Source organism: Clytia hemisphaerica, unplaced genomic scaffold (assembly GCF_902728285.1).
Source record: "Clytia hemisphaerica strain Z4C2 unplaced genomic scaffold, Clytia hemisphaerica genome assembly, whole genome shotgun sequence".
Lineage (NCBI taxonomy): Eukaryota > Metazoa > Cnidaria > Hydrozoa > Leptothecata > Clytiidae > Clytia > Clytia hemisphaerica.
In genome coordinates, this window is record NW_027104152.1 from 57,263 (window position 1) to 66,403 (window position 9,141).

General features: G+C 33.7%; 1 long non-coding RNA gene across 1 annotated transcript; it reads left to right on the forward strand.

Annotated features, from left to right (window-relative positions):
* Positions 1-808: 808 nt before the first annotated feature.
* On the forward strand, positions 809-1,726 carry LOC136814040 (uncharacterized). The gene is made up of 3 exons (XR_010847589.1): positions 809-884; positions 1,074-1,171; positions 1,493-1,726. It is a non-coding gene; the product is annotated as an uncharacterized lncRNA (long non-coding RNA).
* The last annotated feature ends 7,415 nt before the right edge of the window (positions 1,727-9,141 follow it).

Consider the following 9,141-nt stretch of genomic DNA (forward strand, 5'->3'; position numbering starts at 1 on the left):
GTGCCCCTACAAGGATCCCTAAGGACTTCGGCCTTATATTGTGACTCTCGAGCTCCAACCCTAACCCTAACTGATAATAACCGAACCCCCGCCCAGCCGGCACACAACGTTTTCAAAACGTTTTTTTTAGGTTTAAATTACGTTGTGAAGAAACGCGTTGCCAAAAAACGTTTTAAAAACGTTTTTTCAACGTTGTAGAGAAAACGCGTTATTTCATAACGTTTATAAAACGTTCTTGAAACGTTATAATCCAAACGTTTTTCAAAGGTTTTGCTAACAACGTTTAATAAGCGTTTTTTCTAAACTTGATTTAAACGTGATTTTGATCAACGTTTTTTAAACGTCTATAAAACGTTTTTTTGAGACGAAAGTGTAGTGCCCAAGATTTATATTTGAAATATAATATAAATATAACCTCATCGACTCTCAGCTTTTATCCCAAGAAGATTTCTGAGACTTTACCTACCTGTTCTGAGATATAGGAGAGATATTCTATATATATCTTTTTCTCTTTTACTTTATTGACTTCTTTTTAAGTGTTAAATATATTTCAATAAAACGCCCACTCCCTGTTTGAATACCTCGTAAGATTGCCCACCCGTAGAATAGAAACTTGTGAAATTCTCTCCGTCACGCCCTTTCCAAATTACAAACCACGCACCCGCTCCCCTCCCACTCGCCGCCCCCATCGTCCGCCGAATTAACAATGTAATGGCTTCTTTTCTGGACAGCTTTCGAACGTTCGAACGTTCAAACGTTCGAATTCGAAATCACTTGTAGTTCAAAGTTCAAAAGAAAAAAAAATAAAGGTTCTGTAAAAGTTGGATGTTTCATGCACGAAGACTGGTAGAAGCTGGTTCTCTTACAAAAATCAACTAGATAATGTAAGTAGTTTACATTAAACTGAAAATGCTTTTGATATTTAAGTTAATTCTTAGAGGCTTTATCGGTGTAGCTTATTTCAGGTTTCAATTTATGATGATATTTATTTTTGAGAGCAAACCCTGGAAAAGTTACATAATCTTCAGTAAACTTTATGTTAAAACTTTTTATTTTAACTTCTTTTCCCTCAGATTCAAGCTGGAGTGTATTATTGGTTTCCTTATTGCGACTATCCTCAGCTGACTTTGTGTGGTCTCCAGCAGAAAGTACCGAAAATATGCTAGTAAAGGTAGGTGAAATGTCACAAGACTTTAATAATATCTTTCCAAAACTATGCTAATTTCTTGTTAATACCCCTGCATCACTGAGTGAGCTTGGTACTTCAAACTACTGAAATTTGACTTGGAAACACCCCTGTCTCAACGACAATAATTTAGCAAATTCCTTGGTAGAATACATTTCGTGAAACATAAAGTTTGGCCATGAAATTTAAGAAGTTTTTTCTTTATCCTTCTGGAGCATTCTTTTTTCCGTGGAAAGAAAAGGTATTTTTCAACGTCTCAACCGCAGCTAAAAAATCAAATTTACTATTCGTCTTTTATTTTTTCAGGATCGCAAATGTGTGAAGGAGACCAAAGAAATCGCAATCAAGATATCGTTTTTTAACACTTCGAATAGCAATCATACTGGAAACGTTTGGAATGATTATCACAAAGATGCCAGAAAGGAAGGACGGGAGAGAAAGAACATCAAATTTTTGATTTCATTGCGTTTAATTTATACTGATTGTAGATTTTCATACCCAGAAAATTATATAGAAAAGAGCATTCAAAGAAAATTCAAATGTGTGTACGGTCTTTCTCATAATAGTGCAATGAATAGGAATTATTTTGGCAAAGAACGTCTTAGAGACGTGTTAAAACTAATCTAAAATAACTTTTAAAGACGTTTTTGAGTCGTCTCAGAAACGTACCATACCGAAATTAATAAAATTAAGACGTCTCGGAAAGGTCCTAGAGACGTCCATAATTCGTTCCAAAAAGACGTCTTTCAAGTGGCTAGAAGAAAACGTAGAAAAAACGTTTTTTAAACGTCTTGCAAAAACGTAATCTATAAACGTTTGAAAAACGTTTTTTTGACGTTGTGAAAAAACGTTGTAAAGTGCGACAAATACAACCTGAAAAAAACGTTTTCCAAACGTTGTGAAAAACGTTTTTTAAACGTTTTTTAAACGTTTTTTTGCCGGCTGGGCGTCTACGTCCGCGGATTGAAAAATTTCACTTGCATCCTGCAGTATGATATCGTTTGCCAACCAGTGCAAACCGCGAAATTAAGTCCCCGCGAAATTTTTGAATTTCGCGGATAGGCCCAACCGAGAAATTTTATCCCATTGAAGTATTTTAAAGGTTTGAATGCGAGGCCAAATTCGGAAAATGTCTTACACAAAAACTTCCAATTCGTCGAATCGACTTTTAATTACCTCCACAAAAACTAACAGAATAGTTATTTTTTCGAAACAGAAAAGATTGAATTTTTATTTGAACTGAAATTGTTGTTTGTCCAAAATATAGAAAGATCCGTCGGAAAGTTTATTTCAAGGAAGTTTTCGAAAATTTGTTGTTTGTGATATAATATCCCAGAGTAAAAAAGAAGGAAAAACATTGTAGTAAACATAAATCTGATATATTTCAAAATATTATAAAAATGAGTTTTTTCCGCTTTTTCTCTCTATAAATACAATGTGACTTATATAATGTGCTAAAGAAACATTAAGCTAGTTTCGTTTTTCAAAACATAATATTAACATAAGACATACCTAAATCTACTGTCGTTTTTCTTCTGTAAATACAATGTGACATATATTATCTAGTTTCGTTTTTTCTTTCTATAAATATAAAGTGCTAAAGAAACATTAAGCTAGTTTCGTTTTTCAAAACATAATATCAACATAAGACATACCTAAATCTAGTTTCGTTTTTCTTCTATAAATACGTGACATATATTATCTAGTTTGTTTTTTTCTTTTTATAAATATAATGTGCTAAAGAAACATTAAGCTAGTTTCAAAATTATGCAAGGCCCTCGGTCCAGATAACATACCACCTATTATCTGGAAGGACAGAAATTTTCATGATATCCTTTTAAAGCTTTGCAACCTCGCGTTTGAAGACAAAGTTTGTACAACACACTGGTTAAAATCGCTCAGGTGAGTTAAGGCAAGTTTCAAACATATTTTGCGTGACGCGCACCGCTTCCCATTGTTCCTTAACTTTCGTATATAGCTCAAAAGAAGCGTATTAAGGAGAGGATTTCGGAAAGTGCTGGGCCGAAAATTTAAATTAAGCCAATCTCAAGATATCGGCCAAAAACTGATTTTTAAAAACACGTCAAAAAGACAAGTTAAATGACGTCATATTTAAAAACAGCGATAACTTCGATTACATTACTACTTTTGACGTGTTTTTTCGACGTATTTCCTAACGTAAAAATCAGTTTTTGGCCGATATCTTTAGATTGGCTTAATTTAAATTTTTGGCCCAGCACTTTCCGAAATCCTCTCCTCAATACGCTTCTTTTGAGCTATATACGAAAGTTAAGGACCAATGGGAGACCTTAGTCTTGCCACAAAAAATCGTGGTATCTCTCTTCTCCCAATCGCAGCAAAAATCTATAATAAGCTTCTTCTAAATAGAATACGGCTTCATGTTGAACCCATTCTTCGTAAAAATCAAAACGGTTTTCGAAGTGGTCGTTCTACTTTAAGCCAAGTTCTTGCTCTTCGACGAATCTTAGAGGAAGCTAGAAACTTCAATCTTGAAGCAATTTTGATTTTTGTTGATTTCAAGAAAGCCTTTGATTCGGTTGATCGCGACTTAATGTTTGATATTCTCTCTCTTTACGGCATCCCTCAAAAGATCATTGATGCCATAAAACTTCTAACACTAATACAAAATTTTCAGTACAAACACCTGATGGCGAGACTTCAACTTTTTCTATTTTAGCTGGTATTCTCCAGGGTGATACCCTTGCACCATTTCTCTTTATTCTAACCAACTGTACAGGCCTATACCTCAATGAGTCCAAAACCGAATATTTGACTCTTAATGTTAACGAATTATCAGACAATATTAAAACAATATCTGGTACAAACCTACGAAAGGTAGAAGACTACAAATATCTTGGTTCTTACATCTCTTCTTCTGAAAAAGACTTTAAAATTCGCAAAGGTTTAGCTTGGAGTGCATGCAATAAGCTGCATACTACCTGCGATTTTGTAGAGGTCTGCGATTCAGACTAAGGTGACAGTGGAGTGATAGCGGCTCATTTTGAATGTGTTTCAGCATTTCCTCAGCACCTCTTACAGGTCAATATTTTAAATCTTATGGTAGTTTTGAAAGAGCACCTATGATTTCGAACTAGAGTTTTCAGGACAAAATGTATTGCTAAATACGGGGATGTTTTCCTTTACCTTTCTATATATTGCAGTTCATCCGTATACTTTATAACACATAGAACATTCCCTTTAAGAGTTAAGTAATTTTACAGACCGATCGACAGGGTAAAAAATAAACTTTTCTCCAGCGATATTCATCAACTCCCTTGACCAAGACACATAAAATATTAGATTTAATATGTTTGTTACAATTTCATTGGTAAAACCGTTACGGTCAAAGAATTCTAAAGTGAAAAGAGTGCAAAAGTATTGGTCTGTAAAATACCCTCTAAGGTGGTCACGTGACTAGACCAAAATACAATACAATCATTTTCTTTTATGAAGGTCTTTTAGTGGTCAAAATTTGGAATCAATAGCATTTGGCGATCCCGAGATATCAGGGGGGTCAAATATGTCCCCCCTGGGATTAGCCATACAGTAAACTTTTGTCCGTGCAAGGCCCCACAAGTAAATTCAGAAAGGCAAGTAAACGGTTTTGTGACCCTTTAGGCCTACTTAACCATCCCTGAAAGTTTCAAAAAGTCCCGAGTGTTATTTGATTTTTTTGGCGCTCTGCTCCCTGACTATTGGGGGTGTTTTCCACCAGGCTTGCACTCTTTTGCTAATAGCTCACTGAAAATTTTTTTTAACACTCTGAAAGTTTTTGACTTTTAATATAATCCTATTAGCAGCATGCATATGAAATTTTACAATTATACACCGACCAGTGTGCAGGCATATCATAAAATCAAGCTGAAACCCTGTAAAATCCCAAAATCTTAAATTTAGGATAACTTTTGATCTAGGCATCCAACTGACTTCAAATTTTGACAGGTTTTAGGTATCAATAATAAATTTTAAAAATTTTCAAAAACTGCTGACGACGTCATTGTTTTTTGAAAAAATTTACTCATTTTCTGCATTACAATCTCGATTTTATTAGTATGTTAAAAACCGGGAAATATGTTAAAGATATTATTTTTGGCTTTTAGAAATTTAAGAATTGAAAAATTTCCATTCGTTTAACTTTAATTGCTATTTTATTGAATAGTACTTTTTCATTGGTCAGCGATAATTGTAAAACTTTGTGATGACGTCATCACCTTTATAATGACGTCATCAACCTAAATTTTTTTCTATCAACTCCTTTTATGGTAGAGAACATTTGTGCCAAATTTCAAGTCCATACCTTTTCTAGATCAAAAGTTATGCAAGGCTGGTGGAAAACAAGGGAATACAAAAGCCTGATAATAATAGGGTTAATTGGGTGACTGCATGATTTGCAAAAAAACTGCTTTTGCAGACTGTCTAATTCTATCATGGAAATAATTCCAGAGTCAGTTATTTCAGTTATAATGGAATTTTCAGATACCTGCAATATCTTTATGCTGCAGTATTTAGACACTACGACATTTGTTATCTTGTAACTGGTTCTCTCCTTTACAATGTTCGTGTGGTCACCTTGGAAGAAAATGATTGGGCGGGTAGAGTTTGATTTATCAACGAAGCTTCCTTCACGTAGACGTGTCTTTTTGATGGAGCTTAAAGTTGGCTCCTGCAAATTAAATAACTGACCGATGATGGTAATTCGTTGGTATAGAGGGCATTCATTGATCACTTGTTCTATCGTAAGTCGGCGATTCATGGGTTAAATTTTCAAAATCAACCTCTTTTAATTTCACAATTGTTTCATCATTTATGATTATGTCATTGTTAGATGATTCAGCATTCATAATCAGACAAGATTGCTGGTCTTAGTTGAATTTTTGTAGCAAGGGTGAACGATCAACATCATAACATATGCCTCTGATGGACTTGGTCTTGCAATTGATGTCCACTTCAAAAAACTCTCTATCAGTTTTTGATTTTCTTGGCGACGATACAAAGTTTATGAAACCTTCAATATCTGTGAGATCTGAAATACAAATGGCACATGTAATTTACATTGTGAGATAATTCTTAATCCGGGACACAAACATTGAAGAGCAATCACTTCTGAATCAAATGGTACAAAAACAGGGTTTATAGTGAAAGCAGAATGAACCCTTGTCAAAAATTACAAAGAAACAGAACTTATTCACAGAACTTTTCTTTTCAACATATAGAATTTCACTGAAATTGCACACAACATTCAACCAAATTGTAACTTACTTTTTTTTACTCTTTTCCTTGGGCTTGCCAGTTTCTTTTCAAATAGATGAGTGGTGGACCTAAATGGGTAATTAAAAAAATAAAATAATAATCACTTAGAATACAGCAGCCCGGGGGTGCACTGAGTTTCAGATTGACGTGACGGCATGTGCGGATATTGTGAATTTAATTTGGGTTTCCCCAAACTTCTATTTTCAGTCCATATGGGAATAGACAATAAAGTTTGTCAATACCCCTGTACATTCTTTTTTTATAAGAACAATGAGGCTCAAAATGGCTAAAAAATAAGAACAATTCAAGAACAATTCTGAGGCTCGAAATTTTTCAAAAACTGTATTTTGTTTCTTTTTTCAGCATGATTTTACCAAATATCTTTGGGCTATTCCAGGTTTTGTCCGTAAATGGGGGGCGGGCGACACTGAATTTCCGAGGGTAAATTGGTTTTGAAAAATTCAGAATTTCCAAACCTTAAGAACAAAAATGAGGAAATCTCCAAGGCATTGAGTAAAAACGGGTAAAAAGAACGTGGAATTTCCAACGTCTCCTTAAAAAAACTATGTAATTTCCAAAAGTATTTTTAAAATCAAAAGGAAATTCCAAGGCCTTAATTTTTGCAAAAATCAAATGAAATAGCCAAATAAATTGAGGATGTTTGCAAACTACTGACAAGACAAAAATTGAAATGGATACTGCAATACCACTAAGAAGAGTAGTAAATAAACAAAAAGGATTCGTAAATAGTTTCCATATTGTTGTATGTATTTTTGGTCAAAAATTGGTAAATAAAAATTACCTTTAACTGACGTGACTTCACAGCTATGAGGTTAAATTCGAAAAGGAAATTTCTGATGTTGAACAGCTACATATGTTCTTCGAATTTATGAAACATCTATACTATATATTAACAAGCCAATGTCTATATTTGGGAGATAAGTCAGAGGAATAGGTAGCACATAATTCAAGAGATAAAGTAAAGCTGACTGACGTAATAGCAACTTCACGTGTAAAATCTTGAAATTACGTAACCACATGTGCAGTCTTAAAATTATGCATAGTAATTTATAAAATTATGTAATGTTGCATCGTGACCTTTATATTACATAAAAACGCGTACATTGTTAAAATACAATCTTAAACTTATGTAATATTGCCGCCTTTCTTGGTACCTTTTAAAATTATGTAACATTGCAACATCCTGATAGATGTGTACACATTTTCTTTTTTAAGCAACCAGGTTGCTAAGGTCGAATCAAATATTTTCGCTATCTATCTCTATTCTAACAAACGGAAATCGTGTTACTCGCCCTGAAATGCATTTTTAAAGGTATAATTGTGGCCGTCCTATAAACAATTTCTTGAAAGGCTAAGCAACCTAGGCGCATAAGTTTGTGAAAAAAAGTTTTGATTTTTATTAAATTTCTAAAATTTGTGAAAAATGTTTTGATCTTTATTAAATTTCTAAATCAGGTATGATTTTAGTATACCTGACCAAATTCTAATAACACGTTGTCACAATTCTTCAGGTGCTCTTACTAGAAATTCACACTCTAGAAATTGTAACTGATAGTCGCGCGGCTGAGGTCGAAAAACGTTTCATTTCGTGATACATCTTTTAGATTCCAAAAAAAACAACGGAAACTCGCGAATTAGTATCTGTAGATTACAAAATCAAAAAGTTTCCACGATATTATCGTGCAAGTAACGAGTAATTGGCGATTTTTTGCTTTTCCAGGCAAAATTGCAAGGCCTGGAAATTGATTTTTTTGGGGGGTCTTCAAATTAAAAAAAGACCTATATCACATGATAGAGCTCTTCAAACTGAGCAAAAAAGTGTATTACACCAAAGTCCCAACTTCTCTAGATCAAAAGTTATGGGCCTATTTGTGGTCAAAAAGTTGTTTAATTTTGCATAAATTAATGCAGATTGTGGGGAAATTCCCTGTTTTCCATCAGTTTTTTACCACAAATAGGCCAATAAATTTTGATCTAGAGAAGTTGGGACTTTGGTGTAATACACTTTTTTGCTCAGTTTGAAGAGCTCTATCATGTGATATAGGTCTTTTTTAATTTGAAGACCCCCCAAAAATCATGAATTTCCAGGCCTTGCAATTTTGCCTGGAAACGCAAAAAATCGCCATTTACTCGTTACTTGCACGATAATATCGTGGAAACTTTTTGATTTTGGAATCTACATATACTTATTCGAGAGTTTCCATCGAAAAAAGTGGAATCTAAGAGGTGTATCACGAAAATCTTTTTCTAGCCACTTTTTTCGACCTCAGCCGCGCGACTATGACTGCAATTAACAATTAAGCTAGTCACATACTCTAGAAAAACACAATTTGCCTCAAAAACTTTGCGAAAAGTAGTTAGTCTCTATAAAATTTCAACAAAAACTGTATTTTAGTAAGGTAGGCTTTTATGGACACCCCCTATTATGGACAAACCCTTCTAAAAGATTACAGTACACGTAGTGTTCATATTATATCATGATAATTTGTATAAAAATTTTATTTTTTCATTTTTGATAAAATAAGTAAAAAAGTAAAAATCAGACAGAAAATATGTTGAGAAAATAAATTGACATGATAAACTTTAAAATGTCTCCCATGTAGTAATGCACTTGTGGATCTGTATTGTCTTTAAACAGCATCAAAGTATTTTATTTGACTAAT